General features: G+C 36.5%; 1 protein-coding gene and 1 long non-coding RNA gene across 7 annotated transcripts in view; one reads left to right on the forward strand and one right to left on the reverse strand.

The window, feature by feature from the left end:
* LOC103004878 (uncharacterized) overlaps window positions 1–19355 on the forward strand; it is a 90130-nt gene extending 70775 nt beyond the window's left edge. Inside the window, exon 5 of one of the 2 annotated variants that reach the window (XR_009007064.1) lies at window positions 19087–19355. This is a non-coding gene — a long non-coding RNA (uncharacterized LOC103004878). Of the gene's footprint in view, window positions 1–16326; window positions 16389–19086 lie in introns of those variants that run through there. The other variant, XR_009007063.1, reaches the window with a different exon arrangement.
* Window positions 1–21912, reverse strand: part of KIAA0825 (KIAA0825 ortholog) — a 414587-nt gene that overhangs the window by 44431 nt on the left and 348244 nt on the right. The gene's annotated exons all lie outside the window — the stretch shown is intronic.

The raw sequence follows: 21912 nt of genomic DNA on the forward strand, positions 1-21912 counted from the left end.
GGATAGATCATATCTTGGGTCACAAATCAAGCCTTGGTAAATTTAAGAAAATTGAAATCGTATCAAGTATCTTTTCCGACCACAACGCTATGAGACTAGATATCAATTACAGGAAAAGATCTGTAAAAAATACAAACACATGGAGGCTACACAATACATTACTTAATAACGAAGTGATTACTGAAGAAATCAAAGGGGAAATCAAAAAATACCTAGAAACAAATGACAATGGAGACACGACGACCCAAAACCTATGGGACGCAGCAAAAGCAGTGCTAAGAGGGAAGTTTATAGCAATACAAGCCTACCTCAAGAAACAGGAAACATCTCGAATAAACAACCTAACCTTGCACCTAAAGCAATTAGAGAAAGAAGAACAAAAAAACCCCAAAGCCAGCAGAAGGAAAGAAATTATAAAGATCAGGTCAGAAATAAATGAAAAAGAAATGAAGGAAACAATAGCAAAAATCAATGAAACTAAAAGCTGGTTCTTTGAAAAGATAAACAAAATTGATAAACCATTAGCCAGACTCATCAAGAAAAAAAGGGAGAAGACCCAGATCAATAGAATTAGAAATGAAAAAGGAGAAGTAACCACTGACACTGCAGAAATACAAAAGATCATGAGAGATTACTACAAGCAACTCTATGCCAATAAAATGGACAACCTGGAAGAAATGGACAGATTCTTAGAAATGCACAAACTGCCGAGACTGAACCAGGAAGAAATAGAAAATATGAACAGACCAATCACAAGCACTGAAATTGAAACTGTGATTAAAAACCTTCCAACAAACAAAAGCCCAGGACCAGATGGCTTCACAGGTGAATTCTATCAAACATTTAGAGAAGAGCTAACACCTATCCTTCTCAAACTCTTCCAAAATATTGCAGAGGGAGGAACACTCCCAAACTCATTCTACGAGGCCACCATCACCCTGATACCAAAACCAGACAAAGATGTCACAAAGAAAGAAAACTACAGGCCAATATCACTGATGAACATAGATGCAAAAATCCTCAACAAAATACTAGCAAACAGAATCCAACAGCACATTAAAAAGATCATACACCATGATCAAGTGGGGTTTATTCCAGGAATGCAAGGATTCTTCAATATACGCAAATCAATCAATGTGATACACCATATTAACAAATTGAAGGAGAAAAACCATATGATCATCTCAATAGATGCAGAGAAAGCTTTCGACAAAATTCAACACCCATTTATGATAAAAGCCCTGCAGAAAGTAGGCATAGAGGGAACTTTCCTCAACATAATAAAGGCCATATATGACAAACCCACAGCCAACATTGTCCTCAATAGTGAAAAACTGAAACCATTTCCACTAAGATCAGGAACAAGACAAGGTTGCCCACTCTCACCACTATTATTCAACGTAGTTCTGGAAGTCCTAGCCACAGCAATCAGAGAAGACAAAGAAATAAAAGGAATCCAAATCGGAAAAGAAGAAGTAAAGCTGTCACTATTTGCAGATGACATGATACTATACATAGAGAATCCTAAAGATGCTACCAGAAAACTCCTAGAGCTAATCAATGAATTTGGTAAAGTAGCAGGATACAAAATTAATGCACAGAAATCTCTTGCATTTCTATACACTAATGACGAAAAATCTGAAAGTGCAATTAAGAAAACACTCCCGTTTACCATTGCAACAAAAAGAATAAAATATCTAGGAATAAACCTACCTAAGGAGACAAAAGACCTGTATGCAGAAAATTATAAGACACTGATGAAAGAAATTAAAGATGATACAAATAGATGGAGAGATATACCATGTTCCTGGATTGGAAGAATCAACATTGTGAAAATGACTCTACTACCCAAAGCAATCTACAGATTCAATGCAATCCCTATCAAACTACCACTGGCATTTTTCACAGAACTAGAACAAAAAATTTCACAATTTGTATGGAAACACAAAAGACCCCGAATAGCCAAAGCCATCTTGAGAACGAAAAATGGAGCTGGGGGAATCAGGCTCCCTGACTTCAGACTATATTACAAAGCTTCAGTAATCAAGACAGTTTGGTACTGGCACAAAAACAGAAATATAGATCAATGGAACAGGATAGAAAGCCCAGAGATAAACCCACACACATATGGTCAACTTATCTTTGATAAAGGAGGCAAGCATATACAGTGGAGAAAAGACAGCCTCTTCAATAAGTGGTGCTGGGAAAATTGGACAGGAACATGTAAAAGTATGAAATTAGAACACTCCCTGACACCATGCTCAAAAATAAACTCAAAATGGATTAAAGACCTAAGTGTAAGGGCAGACACTATCAAACTCTTAGAGGAAAACATAGGCAGAACACTCTATGACATACATCACAGCAAGATTCTTTTTGACCCAGCTCCCAGAGAAATGGAAATAAGAACACAAATAAACAAATGGGACCTAATGAAACTTAAAAGCTTTTGCACAGCAAAGGAAACCATAAACAAGACGAAAAGACAACCCTCAGAATGGGAGAAAATATTTGCAAATGAAGCAACTGACAAAGGATTAATCTCCAAGATTTACAAGCAGCTCATGCAGCTCAATAACAAAAAAACGAACAACCCAATCCAAAAATGGGCAGAAGATCTAAATAGACATTTCTCCAAAGAAGATATACAGATGGCCTACAGACACATGAAAGAATGCTCAACATCATTAATCATTAGAGAAATGCAAATCAAAACTACAATGAGATATCATCTCACACCGGTCAGAATGGCCATCATCAAAAAATCTAGAAACAATAAATGCTGGAGAGGGTGTGGAGGAAAGGGAACACTCTTGCACTGTTGGTGGGAATGTAAATTGATACAGCCACTATGGAGAACAGTATGGAGGTTCCTTAAAAAACTACAAATAGAACTACCATATGACCCAGCAATCCCACTACTGGGCATATACCCTGAGAAAACCATAGGTCAAAAAGAGTCATGTACCAAAATGTTCATTGCAGCTCTATTTACAATAGCCAGGACATGGAAATAACCAAAGTGTCCATCGACAGATGAATGGATGAAGAAGATGTGGCACATATATACAATGGAATATTACTCAGCCATAAAAAGAAATGAAATGGAGGTATTTGTAATGAGGTGGATGGAGTTAGAGTCTGTCATACAGAGTGAAGTAAGTCAGAAAGAGAAAAACAAATACAGTATGCTAACACATATATACGGAATCTAAGGGAAAAAAAAAAAAAAAAGGCCATGAAGAACCTAGTGGCAAGACGGGAATAAAGACACAGACCTACTAGAGAATGGACTTGAGGATATGGGGAGGGGGTGGGGTGAGATGTGACAGGGTAAGAGAGTGTCATGGACATATATACACTACCAAATGTAAAATAGATAACTAGTGGGAAGCAGCCGCACAGCACAGGGAGATCAACTCGGTGCTTTGTGACCACCTAGAGGGGTGGGATGGGGAGGGTGGGAGGGAGGGAGATGCAAGAGGGAACAGAAATGGGAACATATTGTATATGTATAACTGATTCACTTTGTTATAAAGCAGAAGCTAACACACTATTGTAAGGCAATTATACTTCAATAAAGATGTTTAAAAAAATTAAAAAAAAAAAAAAAAAAACTACAATGAGGTATCACCTCACATCGGTCAGAATGGCCATCATCAAAAAGTCTACAAACAATAAACGCTGGAGAGGGTGTGGAGAAAAGGGAACTCACCTACACTTTTGGTGGGAATGTAAATTGATACAACCACTATGGAGAACAGTATGGAGATTCCTTAAAAAACTAAGACTAGAACTACCATGTGACCCTGCAATCCCATGCCTGGGCATATATCTGGAGAAAACCATAATTTGAAAAGATACATGCACACCAGTGTTCATTGCAGCACTATTTACAATAGCCAAGACATGGAAGCAACCTAACTGTCCAATGACAGAGGAATGGACAAAGAATATGTGGTACATGTATACAATGGAATATTACTCAGCCATAAAAAAGAATGGAATTATGCCATTTGCAGCAACACGGATGGACCTAGACATTATCATACTAAATGAAGTAAGTCAGAAAGAGAAAGACAAATATCATATGATATCACTTATATGTGGAATCTCAAAAAAATTATACAAATGAACTTATTTACAAAACAGAAACAGACTCACAGACCTGGAAAGCAAACTTATGGTTACCAAAGGGGAAATGTGGGGGGGGGACATAAATTAGGAGTTTGGGATTAACATATACACACTACTATATATAAAACAGATACTCAACAAGGACCTACTGTATAGCACAGGGAGCTCTAGTCAATATTCTGTTATTATCCTATATGGGAAAAGAATCTGCAAAAAAATGGATATATGTACACGTATAACTGAATCACTTTGCTGTACACCTTTGTCTTTTTCTTACTGAGTTGTAAGAGTTCTTTATGTATTCTAGATTCAAGCTCTTTGTCAGAAATACTCTGTGAAAATTTCCCTCCAACCTTGGCATGGATTTCTGTTTTCTTAACTTTGTCTTTTGGAAGACAAAATTTTTAATCTCAATGAGAATCCATTTTAAACTTTATTTCTTCTTTTACAGTTCGTGCTTTTTATGTCCTATTTAATTTTTGTCCAACGTTTTACCTAATCTGGTATTTCAAATATTATCTCTCCTGTATTTTTCTTTAGCAGTTTAATAGTTTAGCTTCTCATATTTAAGCCTAGTACTAATTTTGAGCTAATCTTTGTGGAAGTTTTGAGGTAAGGATCAAGGCTAATATTTTTCCCCACACAGATATCCAGTTATTCTAGTACTATTTGTTGAAAAGACTATGTTTTTTTCTCTATTGAGAAAAAATAAATAAATTGATCATGTAATTGTGAATTATTTTAAATAGAGGTTTTAAAATTTTTCATTGTCAAGTGTTTGTTGCTAGTTTATAAAAATGCCAGTTTTTATTTCTACCTCGTATCCTGCAAATTTTCTAAATTTATTCATTAGATTTATTTATTTTTTTTTTGAAGTATAGTTGGATTTACAATATTGTGTTAGTTTAAGGTGTACAGCAAAGTGATTCAGTTATATACATGTATATATTCTTTTTCAGGTTCTTTTCCATTATAAGATTTAATAGCTATTTTGTGGATCCCTTAGGGTTTTCTAGATTTATATCATGTCATCTGCAATTACGGACACTTCACTTTTACCTTTTCCATTTGCATGCATTTTATTTCGTTTGCTTGTTTTATTGCACTGGCTAGGATCTTCAGTAAATGTTAAATAAAAGACATCATTGCCTTGTTGCTGATCTCTGAGTATTATGTTAGCAGTAGGTTTTTCACAGGAGCCGTTAATCAAGTTGAGTAAGTTCACTTTTGTTCCTAGTTTGCTCACAGTTTTTTTTTTTTTTTCATGAAATGGTTTTGTCACATGTTTTTCTACATCTATTGCAATGACCATATGGTGTTTCTCCTATACTCTTTTGATATGTAAACTGCATTGATTGATTTTCAAGCACACGTAAATAATCTGACCTAAAAATAGAACATACGAAGGCTAGAACATAATAATGTCATTAAAAATGGAAAATAAAAATGTGTCCTAATATTACTTATTTAATATAACTTTTTTTAATCAGCCAAAAAATATCAAATGTAATTTATCTGACTTAATATAGGTTGGATTGGGACCAACTCAAAGGGAAGAAAGTATCTAATGTTTTCCTTTCTTTTCTAATTTAAAACTTTTTATGTTTATTGAAAGTGCTCATATCTAGTTGTTTTGACAGTGCATTAAAAAGTTGACAACTCCATATTGCACTTCATTTAAAAAAACTGCAAGTCATTTGCCTAAAAATCACATTTTTGTCTATAGAAAAAGAGCTTGTCTTTAGGTAACTTATTTGTACCTGATTATGTAGGAAAATTGAATCCCCAGCTAAAAGTTTTAGCAATGATTCAGTTTCCTTTACAGTAAAAACAAAAATATTTCTGTGATTAAATTTAACTGTGGTATTGGGCTACTGCCTGATGCTTTTGATTCCATGAAAGTTTAATTTCATTCTAGAGAGAAAACACTTGGGTGATTAGGGGCAGTAATAAGTACCCATTCCCACAAAAACTGAACATAAAATGAAACAATTCATCATACAAAAAATAGCCTCCATAAAAATACAGTTTCCTGAAAGGTAAATTATAAAAGTATGCATTTAGCCAATCATTTTAAATACCATAATTATACAGGCTGCTCATCAAAAGACTTTTAAGACTCATTAAAATCATAAAACAATTCTAATTAAATCCATATTTAAATTAAGTTTCTATAACTAACCTACAGGGTACTTTAAAACAAACAAAAAAAAGTTGTATAAAAGATCCAATTAATTGTAAGTTTTTGTAAGAATTAAAGCCTAATTACTCTATGATTAAGTTTCTCCCAAATGTAATCATCAATGGCTCTATTCAGAAGATTTAGCCTTCTGTACCCCAGATGCCAGTGGAGGGCCACAGCCTGTCTTTGACACCAGCAAATCTATTTGTCTGAAACCAGCATGACTGTGGAAACTTTACCTCCACCCCCACTGGGGATCCAAGCAGTGAGAACAAACAAAGCTGCATATTTTATACAGATAAATGTCTCCCTATCAGCAGAGGTCCCTGTCTGATTAAATGGATTCATGTTCATCAGCAAATTTTAAAAAATCCATCTTCAGAGCAGGTTTTGAAAACAATGGTCATTTCAAAGCTTCCCAAGTCAATGGGAAAAGATGCACAAGAAAAGAATAAGATTTGCAGCTTACAGAAAAAGAGAACTAGGCCTTCTAAGCAGACAGCACTAAAGCATTTCCTTCTAACCCTATGCAACTCTTCTTTCTTACTCAGCTACTTGAAATGTTTTTCATTTTTATTAGCCCAACTTCCCACGGGAAAGAAAATTTAAAAAAGCTCTGTGACATCGCTGCTTCTTGTGTGTTCTCTGAAACTAATTAACCCTATGAAGTTATTAGGGCAGCATCATTTTTTCTGTGACATCACACAAGGTGAAGGTCACTTCTATAATAATCTTGGCTTCATTCATGTGGTGCATACCCCACAAAATATAATTTATTGTAATTTCCCCAGTGCCCTGATAGCCAAGTGATTAGTTATGGTACATAAAAAGTTCAGATGTATAACATATGATTTATAGCCTCTCTTTCTGATAATCTAATTTTCTTTTATGGTAAAATGAAATTTACTATTTATGTTTTATAGATTGTTATTTTGAGGAAATGACTATTTAAAGTACCTTCATATGGACACTTGCTGATTGCACAGTATCTGGAAGCAGAAGCATCCAAATGGTTGGGATATAAAGGCAGTTTTTTAATCCAGCTGACAAGAACTTTTTCTGAACTACCTGTCTGTGCTGGTGGCAGAATGTTTGTCTGGTGACAGGTTAAGTTAGGCCAGAGCTACCTGCCATCCACTTCAACAGACATCAGGGTAAGAAATGGTGGCTCTGGGCAGATGGAGCTGATGAGTTCAGGATCCAGCTACAGCAAGATTTCCTTCCCTTCAAGTGCACTGTCCCTGACTTGAAAAGTCCCTAGCTCTTTGCCATAAAAACCTCTTTCCAGACTTTTTAGTTGTGGAATTGACTTTCCTGCATGTCTCTGCTTTTAGAGAAGGGACCTTTTAGAGCTTTGACCCTTAAATCGCTTCTCCTCTACTCATTACTATATTATCTTCAATTTCATTGTGCTTAAATTGTGTTATATTAATGCTAAGTTCAGGTGTTAATACTGAAAAAGGTTTCTATTCTAAGAGAAAGCTCCCGCCCCCACCCCCAGTTGATTTGAGAGGCTCATATGAAGGGTGAAATCAGCACACATAGTCACTACACCAGTAGACTGGAGAGGAAATGTGAGCAGGCTTAGGTAGGTGAGACAAAGGGTGGTCCATTCATCTGGCTCCTGACTGTGAAGAGGTAAGAACATGAAAAAAGCTGTATCTACCATGGTGACTTGCCAGGCCCAGAGAGAGGTGGTGGCTTTCTTTGCCTGTATCAGGTGTAAAATGGAACAGCACCTGTGATCCCTGGTGATAAGGATGCTGGATTGGTAAGCCACACAGCTAATAATAATGTCTGTTAATTATTAAGTACTTAACACTTTACATGTACTGATTCTTTCAGTCATCACAATTATAAAGCAGTTAGTATTGTATCCACATTTTATAGCTGAAGAAACTGAGGCCCAGAGAACTTAAATCATTTGTCTAAAGTAACACAGCTAGTATACGGCAGAGCTGGCTCTAGTAACTCTTAAACATTATGCATACTGCTCTTTCAATTCTTTGTATTCTGTACTTGTTTAATAGCAAATACTTATGTTGCACTTAAAATGTGCCAGGCGCTCAACTAAGAGCTTTAAACAAATGTGCCAGGAACTCAACTAAGAGCTTTAAACATATTAAATCTACTTGGTTCTCACACAACCCTATGAAATATGTACTGTTATTATTCCCATTTTTTTCAGACTAGAAAACCAACACACAGAGAGATTGAGTAACTTGCAAAGGTTATGAAGCTACTAAATGGGAGAGGCTGGATCTGAACCAAGGGAGTCTGGTTCTGGAGAGTCCATGCTCTGGACTGCCTCCTGTGTATTTTCTTCCGTTGTTTCTTAGTACTTTGTAAAGACTCTTAAAGCTTTAGTCTGTCCCAATTGTTCTAAGGGAGAATTAAAAGAGGCCATTTTGGGCCAAAGCACTAGAAAAGGTGTTGTCTGGGTCTAGGGGTAGGGGTATGGAAGCAGGAGTCAGGGAGGAGCAGAAAGGTGATCATCTGCACAAGCGAATCCAAAGGAAAGGCAAAACCAACAGAGGCAGAACAGCTGGTCAGTGTCCCTCCCCAGACAATGGTTCTCCTTCAGGGCTCCCTTTGGATATCCTGGTTCCATCCATCTAAGGAAGGAAGCAGCTGTTCATAGACCATCTCCTCTCCTTGCCCTCCCCAGGCTTCTAGCTACCCCCTCTTGCTGAATGTGTTCTCCACACCACTATTCTAGCTTTTCTTCTAAAATTCTAACCACCCCTCTTGGTGGTTTTATTTTTGACTGAGCTTCTTCTGCTTTCTCCTCTGTAACTGGATTGTATCCTGTACAAATTCAGTCCTTGGTCTGCGCTCTCTCCTGTCACTGAGAGCTCACTGGGTTTAAGTATTGCTATGAGGTGAAGTCCTGCAAATCTATAGCCTCTTCAGAATGCCTTGACCCCATCTCCAGTAATATGAGGTATATTCTTACTTAGATATCATGTTACCTCAAATCTTAAAAATCCAAACTGAAGTGAATTGTCTCTCTCCAAACCAGTCTCCTGCCATCCTCTCCTGTCACTGTCAGGCCGTGGAGGGATAACCTGGAGCAGACTGGCCTCATCTCTCTTGCCTCCTGACATGATGTTGCTCATCTTGCCTCTGTTACTTGTTCTTTTTCTTTCACCTAGCAAGATTTCATTTTCTCACTCCCTGCTGTAGACTGAATATTTGCATCCCCTCCAAATTCATACGTTGAAACCTAATCCCCAATGTGATGATATTTGGAGGTGGGTCCTTGGAGAGGCAATTAGGTCCTAAGGGTGGAGCCCTCATGAATGGGATTAGTGCCCTTATAGAAGAGACCCCAGAGAACTCCCTTGTACTTTCCACTGTGTGAGGGCACAGTGAGAAGACAGCTACCTGTGAACCAGGAAGTGGGCTCCCACCAGACACCAAATCTGCTGGTGTCATGATCTCAGACTCCTCAGCCTCCAAAACTGTGAGAAATAAACGTTTGTTGTTTATTAGCCATCCAGTTTATGGTATTTTGTTATAGCAGCCCTAATGGACGATGTAAGACACTTCCTTAATCCTCCCCATATTTCTAGACCTTATTACGTTTCTACAAATCTTCCCTGATTATCTCAGGTCTTAGTGACTCTCAACTCCTTCATGTTGAATGTCTGTACCCCAAAATGTAACATTTAATCAATTCTGTCTTGCATTTTTTTGCCGTGTATTCATCTGGGTCCTAAGCTAATCTTAGCTGAGTATATGTTATATGTCAGGCACTCGAGTACTGTCTGTACCCCATCATTCCATCAAATCCTCATGTTAACTCTGTGGGGTCTCATTATATTCTCCAGATTAGAGATAAAAATACTGAAATTAAGAGAGATGAAGTGACTTACTCAGTCATCGGGCAAAATGGCAGAGGTAAAATTCATACCCCTTTCTGTCTGAGGACTAATCAATAATCTTTCCACTCTATGTTGACTAAATCCAATTTCTTTAAACTAATTTTCTAAATTCCTGAGTTTGATTTCTTTTCCCTATGAAAGAATCTGGGTTTTAATCTGGAGCATATGTATAACTATTATTTTAAATCCTATTATGAACAAAATAAGGCATAAATAAATGAATATATAAATAAAGCATCAATGACTTCTATTAAAAATCCAATAAATTCTAATATAGATTTTTAATTGACAATTTCATATTATCAAAATAGAACACAAAAGATATTACCAAAAATTTTAAAAATTTATTTTATCCAAATTCAATTAATTTTATCCAAATTCCAAATTAATTTTATCCATTCATGATAAAAACTCTTACCAAAGTGGATATAGAGAGAATATACCTCAACTTAATAAAAGCTATTTATGCCAAACAACAGCCAATATAATACTCAATGGTGACAGCTGAAAGCCTTCCCACTAAAATCTGGAAGAAGACAAGGATGCCCACTCACCACTTCTGTTCAACATAGTATTGGAAGTCCTAGACACAGCAATCAGATGAGAAAAAGAAATAAAAGGTATCCAAATTGGAAGGGAAGAGGTAAAATTGTCATTATATGTCAATTATATGAAGTTGACATGATACTATATATAGGAAACCCTAAAGACTCCACACAAAAACTACTAGAACTGATAAACGAATTCAGCAAGGTAACAGGATACAAGATTAACATACAGAAATCGGTTACATTTCTTTATGCTAACAATGAAATATCAGAAAGAGATTGTAAAAACAAAACAAAACAGTCCCTTTTAAAATTGCACCAAAGGAAAAAAAAACACTTAGGAATAAACCTGACCAAGGAGGTGAAAGATTTATATGCCAAGAGCTAAAACATTAATAAAGGAAATTGAAGATGATACAAACAAATGGAAAGATATCCCATGATCTTGGGTTGGAAGAATTAGTATTGTTAAATTGGCCATACTGCCCAAAGCAATCTACAGATTTAATGCTATCCTTATCAAATTACTCATGACATTTTTCACAGAATTAGAAAAAATAATCCTGAAATTTGTATGGAATCATAAAGGACCCAGAATTGCCAAAGCAATCCTGAGGAAAAAGAACAAAGCAGGAGGCATAACCCTCCCAGACTTCAGACAATACTACAAAGCTACAGGAATCAAAACAGCATGGTACTGGCACAAAAACAGACATATGGATCAATGGTACAGAATAGAGAGCCCAGAAATAAACCCACACACCTACAGTCAGTTAATCTTCAACAAAGGAGGCAAGAATATACATTGGGAAAAAGACTCTTCAGCAAGGGGTGTTGGGAAAGGTGGACAGCTGCATGTAAATCAATGAATTTAGAATACACCCTCACACCATACACAAAAATAAACTCAAAATGGCTTAAAGACTTAAATATAAGACATGACACCATAAAACTCCTAGACGAGAACATGAGCAAAACATTTTCTGACATAAATCGTACCAATGTTTTCTTAGGTCAGTCTCCCAAGGCAATAGAAATAAAAGCAAAAATAAACAAATGGGGCCTAATCAAACTTACAAGCTTTTGTACAGCAAAGGAATCCATAAAGAAAATAAAAAGACAACCTATGGACTGGGAAAAATATTTGCAAACAATGTGACCGACAAGGGCTTAGTTCCCAAAATATATAAACAGCTCATATAACCCAACAACAACAACAAAAAACAAACAAAAAAACACAACCCAATCCAGAAATGGGCAGAAGACCTAAATAGACATTTCTCCAAAGAAGACCTACAGATGGCCAACAGGCACTTGAAAAGATGCTCAACATTGCTAATTATTAGAGAAATGCAAATCAAAACTACAGTGAGGTACCACCTCACACTGGTCAGAATGGCCATCATTAAAAAATCTACAAATAACAAATGCTGGAGAGGGTGTGGAGAAAACGGAGCCTTCCTACACTGTAGGTGGGAATGTAAATTGGTGCAGCCACTATGGACAGCAGTGTGGAGGTTCTTCAAAAAACTAAAAATAGAGTTGCCATATGATCCAGCAATCCCACTCCTGGGCATATACCCAGACAAAACTATAATTCTAAAAGATACATGCACCCCTATGTTCATAGCAGTACTATTCACAATAGCCAAGACATGGAAACAACCTAAATATCCACCAACAGATGAATGAATAAAGAAGATGTGTTACATATATATAGTGGAATACTACTCAGCCATAAAAAAGAATGAAATAATGCCATTTAAAGCAATGTGGATGAACCTAGAGATTATCATACTAAGTGAAGTAAGTCAGAAAGAGAAAGACAAATACCATATGATATCACTTACATGTGGAATCTAAAATATGACACAAATGAACTTATCTACGAAACAGAAACAGACTCACAGATATAGAGAACAGACTTGTGGTTGCCACGGGGGTGGGGAAGGGATGGATTGGGAGTTTGGGATTGGCAGATGCAAAAGGTCCTACTGTATAGCACAGGGAACTATATTCAACATCCTGTGATAAACCATAATGGAAAATAATATGAAAAAGAATGTATGTATGTATCTATAACTGAATCACTTTGCTGTATAGCAGAAATTAAAACAACATTGTAAATCAACTATACTTCAATAAAATAAAATTTAAAAAAATTAATTTTATTCAATTTGAAATATTTGAGAATCAACAATAAAGTCACATATATACTACAGTCATGTGTAATTCAAAGTTGTATAAAATAGATATTTAAAAGTCAGAATAGTATTTATAGAACCTCAGACAAATTTAGTTATCAGTCATAGTGATCAATTCATAGCTCTCTTTGTCAAGTCTTTTCTTCAACAGGATATGGCTGCATTAGTAGCTAGTGGTTTTACTGATGGATAAATGACAGTGGTGGAAGATGCTGTCGGAAATCTGTCCATAGGGCCCTCAGAGCCTCTTACATTCTCTGTGCTCTACATCCTGACCACTAATAGCCAGCACCTGCATCTTTATAGCAGATGCCAGAATCTCCTCTGCCAGTATGCAACAGTTCAAATAAAACAGAACTAGCACTTAAACTCATGACCACTGAACTTGAGAACTGGATGAAATTACACCTCTCACTCTACTTGTTTACCAAACTAAACCAACCCACAAAGAGAAAAAAATTCCAACACCAGTACAATTATTATCTCCTACTCCTATTCCTTGTCTTTCTGCACCCTTTTATAGAAACTCTGCTTCTCCTTGATTTGTTCTCCTCTGCTGTATTCCCCACTTAAAGAGCACGTCTCCATCATTCCTCAGAGCTGCTATTTCCCCAGAAATGTAGAATTCGAACATACATATCAGGACCTTAAGTGATTAATTTCTTCGAATTTTTAGAGAGTTTTTTTTAATTATTAAACTATAGTAGCATTTGCACAAAAAGAGTTTGTGGAAGCATGATAATTTAAAATAAAAAGTGAAGCTTCTTTGGCTGAAGTAGAGAAAGCAGGTCACTCTAAGGGCGACCCCCAGAGTCTTTGGCCGGTGGTGCAAGGACAGACAAAGCAGCAGCCATCAGGGAAGGTGCTTTACTTTAGTAAAGTGCATTAGGGCTCACAGCCGTGTCCTTAGCATTGCCAGGAGTAGGCTAGCATCTACAGAGCTGCTGAACACTGAAAAGCTACTGTTTCTTGCTTCTCTTGCAACTAAAATATGAATGTAAGGATTGCAGAAATGAGGAAAGATGGGGGGTGGGTGGGGTGAAGAGAAACATCACGAGGGTAGTATGAGTAGTGGATTAGATGGCCTGGCCTGTCATGCTACATTTTGAGGTACATGAATACAGGCAGAGAGAGGACACATTTCTGTGTATTGTTTACATGTGCTAGGCTGAAGAAATGAACACTACTGTGTTTAAGAGAGAGATTATGCCAGCAGTTGTGGCTTAGGTGTTGACCTCTGCCAAGGTCAGGGACCTGGCTAGAGACAGGAGGAACAAGCTATTAAGATCTGCAGTGCTTTTTCCTCTGCCCGCAGAGGCTCCTGCACAAGGAAATACAACAAAGCAGATGCCAGGAACTGGGGAGAGAAGTGTGGGATCCCAAATAGACATGTAAATATGACATGAGTAGGTGCCATTTTATCTATCACTATTGCAACCCAGTGACCCAGGGTAACTGTGGGAAAGAGCCTCAGCACTGTCAATTACTTATGATTTCACCTGAAGCACTGCTGCAAACTTCACTGCAGTTTTTGTTTGTGAACTCAGTAAAATTAACCAACATGGAACAATGTTCCAGCTCACTTAACTAGTCACAAATCGTCCTGGATATGATAACTCCTGCCTAACAGGGTCTGTTGCTCTTGATTGCTCTGTCTCAGAGTCTTTTGTTCTGAGATGGTGGTCTTAAATTCAGAGTGTCATGGGTGGCATTTCAGCATCATTCCTAAGATGCTGGTACCACGGTTCTGTTTTCTTAGAACTGTCCCCCTATATGTCCTCAGGTGAACAGACGTCCTAGTTTTAATGATGGTGTCCATGTGTACACACAGAAACATGTAAAGGGTTCATTATTCCTAACAGAAGTACAGAGACTTAGAGAAATAAAGCACTACCTGTCATCTTCGTGATCAACAATTGCAATAGAGTGCATAAATGCTTCAGTTTACAGAAATAGCTAGACCTTCCTGAACCCTCCCAGTGATTAATTAGAAAGCCTGTCTTACAGATTTTTCTCTCAGGTGTAGTAACCTTGTAGCCCTTACCATTAAGAACTTATAAATAAATGCTTGGTTAAGCATAAACAGGGTGATAGGCAGTGAAAGAGTGATGATCTCGGTTTTTATGCAATATGCTCACTCTGTCATTTTACCTTGGAGGACAAAATAATATACAAAACTGAAAGCTGCAAAAGCAACTATAGTAAGCAATTTGTTATTATCCACTTAAAAAGTATTACTAGTCCTCACTGTGAATGATCATCTTTGTGATTAATTTCAGTCAATAAAAATTTACTAAATCAGATGTTTAAATTTACTCTATAAAAAGAAGTAAACTAGATCACAAAACAAGTACTCAACAATCAACAGAAGCCTGCCCATTTAGCAGATACTTGATTTGTACAAATTGTTTAAGTTACCCAACATATTAAATACAGCTCTTCATCTCCTCCCCATATATTTTATGTTAATTAACCTAGGTCACTGCTGATTCCTTCCATTATCCTATCTTTTTAAATGAACTTTAAGAAATAATATGTCAAGCTGGGAGCTTTAACAATCACGAAATGATATCATAATCTTCAAAATTTTAGCTTCTATTATGAAAATGGTAATAAAAAGTGAAGTCAACCCCATTACAACTATGCAATCAGAATCCCATAAACATGATAGTATATTAAGAAAAAAAACAAAGATCAAACTGGCTGATTATAAAAAATACATTTGGATAATCAGCTAAATTTGTGAACAACTTAATTGATTCATCTTAAAAGGATCTTTAAAGCAGTAACAAATTATTTTCCAAAATCTAGGCCACAGTGTGTGAGTCCAATCTTTCACTTTTGTTACTGGAGCAACGTGGTTTACGCAAATATGACAAATTTGTACTTCTCTGATAATTGCCAATTTAGTCGAGGATTTCCTTTAAACCAAAATAATGACTTGAGACATACTCTAAAATATATTCTTAAGGTATAATAAAGAGTTTGGATCAACATGTTTCTCTTTCCAGCCCACATTAAAGTACTGTAGCTGCCAAAGAGGTTGCCTTATACCTTGAATAATTTCCAAACAAAAAATGACCAATTTACTTGGATAAGAGAGCTGTGGTTTATATGTGAACAGGGAATAAGAGAGCCACCTAAAATATCAGTTTGACTCCTTGCAAATCCTTCTTCTGTTACAAAAAGTTAATATCACACCTGCACTCAAACAAATGCAAAAAACTTAAGACCATCAAGTTAAACTGTAAGCTGTTTATGGAAAAATAACTTTCTGTAGCTTCCTTTGTAATTCCTCTGAAGATTAATATTGTGCATCCTACATACACTGATCGAAAGAGTTTTACCTTTTTATTTTATTTTTCCAGGAAGAAATGAGAAGGAAGAATATATAAAAGATAACATCAGAAAGGCACTCCAGTTTTCTGGGTATTTGACTCATATCCTTTTTTCTGGATATTTAAAGCTATTCATCCATAAAACTATTTATATGCTCTAGTCTATCGAGGGCAATTTATAGTCACTCAAAATCTCACTACCCAAAAATAACTTCAATATTTGGTGAGTGTCTTTCCAGGCACCTATGTTCTTATGAAGACAAAGAGGTGAAAATATTTTTTAAGACGGGATAATTCTATAAATGCTGGCTTTAATAACACATGACAAATCAAAGGGAAAAAAATGAGGTGAAAGAGAAAAATCATTGGACTTCTGAAAAACATTTCTTCACTGAGTTGTTAGAATTCCTTTAAAATTTCTCTAAATTTAAGGAAAAAATATTATGAAAGGATTATAAGTGACTAAAGTCAGTGCTTAAAACAGCATCTCTTGAGAGCTGATTGTAAAGGATGTGCTGACCCATCTGTGGTCCGGCCTACTGCTTCCCTTTTTTCTCCACCCTCAGTTGTTCATAAACGTGCATGCACATTTGTGTATAATTATTTTTACACTCTCAAGATTTATAACATTGAAACATATAATAAGATTTCTGTGATTGTTTAACCTTAGGTATTTTTACATGTATTTTATTTTGATTCATTTCTTGCTAATAATAACTATCACGGGTGCTGTAATCCCTAAATTCTTACCTGCTTGAGAACATTGTCTTTATGTTTGAAAGATAACTTGCCTGTGAATGAAATCTTAGATCACATATTTTTGCCCATGGCTCCACTGTTCTCTGTCATTAGTGTTGCTTTGAAGAAGTTTTAGAAAAACCCGTTTTTTCCCCTTTTACGTGACTTACTTTCTCAGGTAGGATGCCCATATAATTTTATCCTTAAATACCAGAAATTGTATTAGCATATGTTTTGGTGTTGATTATTTTATATTAAGTTTTCTCAGATATAAAGGGCCCTTGTAATATACAGATCAAATCTTTCTTCAGGAAAGTTTTCTTATATGTTAGATCATTTTTTGTTCCATTTGTCTGCTATTTTCTTCAGACACAGTAATTTTTTTATTGTTGGACCTTCTTTGCCACATCTATCATCTTCTTTATAATAATTTTTATATTGTTCTTTTTTCCTAATTTGGTTTGTGAGATGTATCCTCCATGTTTTTATTTCCCAATTCTGACCCACATGACTTTGTTCTCATGAGTATATATTCTAATTTTTATTGCCTTTAATGGGGCATTCATGTCTGTAATGATTTCTAGTTTCTCTTTCATTTTATTCCTGAGTTTTCTAGCTCAATTTTCATCTTCTGTTATTTCACTGTATCACTATTTTGAATGCTCTTTTGATAGTTTGTTTTCAAGAGGTCATGTTATCTGTAATTTCTTTGAGACTCTGGAGAACTTTTTTTTTGATACTTCCTGTGTTTCTCTGTGCCATTCCTCTTCAGATGCATATTCTTCATCCATCTTTTCATTATGTTCCCTTTTTTCCCCCCCAGGTTTTATGCATAGGTCATAGTTGGTTTCTTTCCGCTGATAGGGCAGGCAAGATACCTTCTGAAGAACAGGCTGTTTTTTGTTTATTTGTGCTTTGTGGCTTCTTCTTCTTCAAGAGTTCTTTTTATTCTTGCATCATGAGTTTCCCAAAACTCATACCATGCGCTGGCTGATTCTCATCTTGTTCCCTTTCTCAGTGCGTCTCTGTTACACTCTTTCAGACTCCTCTATAAGTCTCATTACTGTTCATCAATCATTTGTGGATTAACCTTTCACTCCTTCTTTCCCCAACTGACATGTGATGTTTGTGAAATACACCTCTGGAATGGAGGAATTAGCAATGGATCAAATTAGATCTGTTTTAGAAAACACCACATTGCTGTTCCTTTTTGGTTGGAGGAGAAGTGTAGGGCATATTTCAAAGGTAGTATCCTTTTGAGTTATTTATTTTGAAAGGATTTTGTTTTTATATCAAGGATTATTATGTTTCTTTTACTAGCCAATTCAGAAATTGAGTCAGCAATGTTCTTTTTTCCTAATTAGGTTTTAGTTATAGCTAGGGGCATCCTAGGTGCCTATGGCCAAGAGCTCTAATATAAATAAAAATGCAGTACCATTCTCTGTTCTATTATAATTATTAACTGAGTTAAAGCAAAACCCACCGAGATGACTATTAAGCTGCAGTAGAAACTTTAGGAAATGTGTGGTCCCCAAAAGCACTTTTTACATCAGTCCTTTCTGATGTAAGGTGTCAGAAAAAGGTAAGCTTACATATCACCTTCCTTTGAAAAGCATACTTCCCCAGACCTTCAGAACTTTTCCACGCGGCTCTGCCCTGATTCCAGTCTGCCCTAATTATCTTTGGCACTGAAGGAAAGTGAGAGACATTTCCTCAGCTCCTCCTCCTCATCTGGAGTGTTGTAATTAAAGACTGGGGTAGATAAAGAACGATTCTTCTGATTTGAACAGGTTTGGCTCAAACTGGCTTGAATTATTTTATTTTTTCAAGTATAATTTCTCAAGTATCCTGCAAACAGTCTTTCCCTGCATTTCTGTGGGCCCCACAGCAATATCACAGGTAAAAGGGGTTTTTAAAAACAATTACTATGTAAGGTCCAGCACGGTGACCATAGTTAATAATACTGTATTACATAATTGAAAGTTGCTGAGAGAGTAAATTTTTTTTTTTTTTAAAACTTTTGGCCATGCCACGTGGATTGTGGGATCTCAGTTCCCCTACCAGGGATCGAACCCCAGCCCTCAGCAGCGAGAGCGTGGAGCCTTAACCACTGGACCACCAGGGAATTCCCGAGAGTAAATCTTGAAAGTCCTCATCACGAGAAGAAAAAATTGTAACTATGTATGGTGAGAGATGTTAACTAGACTTTTATGGTGGTGATCATTTCGTAATACATACAACTATCAAATCATTATGTTGTACACCTGAAACTAGCATAATGTTATATGTCAATTATACCTCAATATAAAAGAAAAATTGCAACATGGATTGAGGAGACATACTACTTTCAAGAATGATAAAACTTATAGCGCTTGTCTGTCCATCTCTCTTTCTAATCTTTTTCATACTTCCAGAATATAAGGAGGCTCAAAGTAAAACACTTCTTTGCCTTAAAATCAGGGTAAACGTATTCCTTAGGTCATGAAAATCCACACTATGTTTCCCATGGTTTTAATACTATATTAGGGCCTATGATATGAGTCTTAAATCAAATTAGACATAGTTAAACAATTGTAGCCATTGACTGTTAAACATACGAAGCTATCAAATATTTAAGGCCATATAGTTCCTGGTTAAAAAAAAAATGAATATCTGAAATATTTACAAAACAAATAGTCTGTAGTAGTCTACTGTAATGTAATTTATTCTTCAGCATAATTAATATATTTATATATTTGTTTCAGCTGAGGACTTAAACTATTAACAAGTATTTTTTCAGGGAAAATATCCTTAAAGCTAATTTAGAAAATCTAAAGCAGAATAACATTTCACAAACTGCAGTTAAGTAAAACAAACAAACAAAATGGCAGACCTCATACAGTTTTGCTTACCAGGGAGACCCACTCTAAGATTCTAATGAGAATTCTGAGCATACAGTAAGAGAGAACACTTATCTCTGTGAATGACTTTTTAAAAGTATAAAGCTTGGGTTTGAATTAACTAACATCTATTATTCAATAGTTCAATTCCACAGACATTTACTGTACATACAGCACAAGGCAATGAGTTAGGTGGTATTAGGTATAAACAGATATATAAAACATGACCTCATGGAGTGAAAGAGCTAGTAACTGGGAGATAAAGCATGTGTACAGGTAACTGCAATAGAAGGCAGAAGGTGGTGATGCTATGAAAAGTACAAACAGAAAGGCTAGGATAGCAGAGAGGCCAGGATATTCACATCTAGCTGGGAGTAATGGAGAAGTCTTCTTGTAGGAGGCAGGCTTTAAGTTGAATCTCAGAGGATGGGAAAGATGAGGCTGGAGCATATGAAGGGCACAGCCTGATCAGAGGCACGGAAATGTGAAAGTATTAGAGTGTTTATGAACAAATGGAACACAGCTTGTCCAAGGGTGAGATGTGTTAGGCAGCAGTGGAAAGAAGCAAGTGTTGTACCTGAATGTGGACTTCTTCTTATTCACATGAGAAAAAAGTTGTTTTCCAGTTTCACTATGCATCAGAATCACCTTGGGGATCCTGTTAAAATTCCAGTTCCCAGGCCTGTCCCAGAGCTTTGGCTGCAGTAGGCTGAGGTGCATCTGTGCATGTGCATTTGCAATGAGCACTCTAGACCACATTTTGAAAAACACCCATGTGGGGCTTGGAAAGCAATCCTTCAGGAGTTAGAATATATTTTTAGTTATTATAACTTTTGCGTGTGACAATTTGGTTAGTTTCAGAAACTCTGGTTTTTTGGCTTTGTTTATGGCACTGAATACTTTCTCTAATATAAAAATAGATAATGAGTTCTAAAAATATTGATAAAATTTAATCACACACACACACACGAACAGTTTACACCTCCAGTTGTAAGAAATTTCTCTTCTACCAAAAAGAGTGTTCAGAAAAATAAGCTGTGCAAGCCCAAGAATTCTGCTGAGTTTGAAGTGTCTGTATTCAGAAACAGTGTGAGACATCAAATGCTCTGCATATCAGTAGGTTCATGTAGAAAAGAAATTTAACTAAGAGATGAACTAGGCTGGGGGGCAGTGAGGAGGAGGACTTCTCTGTAATTTGACCTGTCAGTGTTATGTTGAAAAGGGCTGTGCTCATGCTTACATAAATCTTCATGCTGTTTCTACTAATTAACATGTGTAAAAACCTTAGGAAAATTTTCCACAGGGGTAATGCATCTCTTTACCCCTCTACCCCCTTTAGAACTCATTTTTCTTCTAAGCTTTTTTAATGGGGGTTAGAACCCTACAGTATGAATCACATTCTTGATTTCTTTGACAGCATTGCCATATCTTCATCCTTTTGGTGTTTCTTAATTTCAGACTCTGCATTTTGACAGCTCAACCCTGTTGATTAATGCCTTGTAGGAACCCCTATAGGGCCTGGCTGTTAGTGATCTGATTTTGTGCCGGAATGCCTGGGCTGGTACGTTGAACCCATTCACCACCCAGGTGGCTGCATGCGGACTAAATGAGCTGTGAAGGGTTTCCTCTTTGCCCATCGCAGTCGTCCTTGCAGAGCCCCACAGTATGCAGCCACTGCTCCCACATGGTTTGTCACAACCCATCAACAGAAATAAATGATTGCCATTCTCACCTGTCAGTGGGCTAGCCTCCATTTCAGCTGGCCTCGTGATTGGAAGCTCAAAGGGAACATTTCCCATCTTTGTAGAGCATGATTATGACTGAACGCACTGCTCCCCTATGCATCTTGGCCAGTAAAAACACGCACGGAAAGCAAATTAATTGGCTGTTTTGCCCCAGTGATTAGAACATTACACTTGAAGTCTGCAGAAACTGATATTAGGCAAGCAAGATTAGGTCGGTTCCAACTTTTATCTGTCTAGTGCAACGTGATTAGCAA

Source organism: Balaenoptera acutorostrata, chromosome 2, assembly GCF_949987535.1.
Source record: "Balaenoptera acutorostrata chromosome 2, mBalAcu1.1, whole genome shotgun sequence".
In the NCBI taxonomy this organism is placed as follows: domain Eukaryota; kingdom Metazoa; phylum Chordata; class Mammalia; order Artiodactyla; family Balaenopteridae; genus Balaenoptera; species Balaenoptera acutorostrata.